Raw genomic sequence first — 483 nt, forward strand, 5'->3', positions numbered from 1 at the left:
GCCTTGTTTTCTCCCAGCTTAGGCCCCTTGCTTTTTCCCTTTTCCCAATCTGTCATGGACAGGATTGTTGAATAACTATGAACTAACCTTCCCTGCATCTGCCATATTATACTGGGCACATGTGCTCCAAAAGACCTCTTAAAGGAAAGAAGAGTAGAGAAATAGAAGATGCATGGAAACAGTTAGCCCAATGGACCTCAAGAACATCAGTATCCACAACGCTGAGACCAGAAAAACTAGATGGTGCCCAGCTACCACTACCAGCTGCTCTGAAAGGGATCACTTTAGAAGGTCCTGGAGAGAGTAGAAGCAAAATATGAGACAAAACTCAAAATCAACCAGGCTTTCTAGTCAGGTAGACTAGTAAAACTCCTGAGACTTTTTTTTTTTTTTTTAATTTAAGGTTTTTATTGTGGATTGAGTGAAATTTTACAGGGCACATCATCAGTTTCACATTCAACAATTCATATAACTTGTTTCATT

Source organism: Chrysochloris asiatica, unplaced genomic scaffold (assembly GCF_000296735.1).
Source record: "Chrysochloris asiatica unplaced genomic scaffold, ChrAsi1.0 scaffold00053, whole genome shotgun sequence".
NCBI lineage: Eukaryota > Metazoa > Chordata > Mammalia > Afrosoricida > Chrysochloridae > Chrysochloris > Chrysochloris asiatica.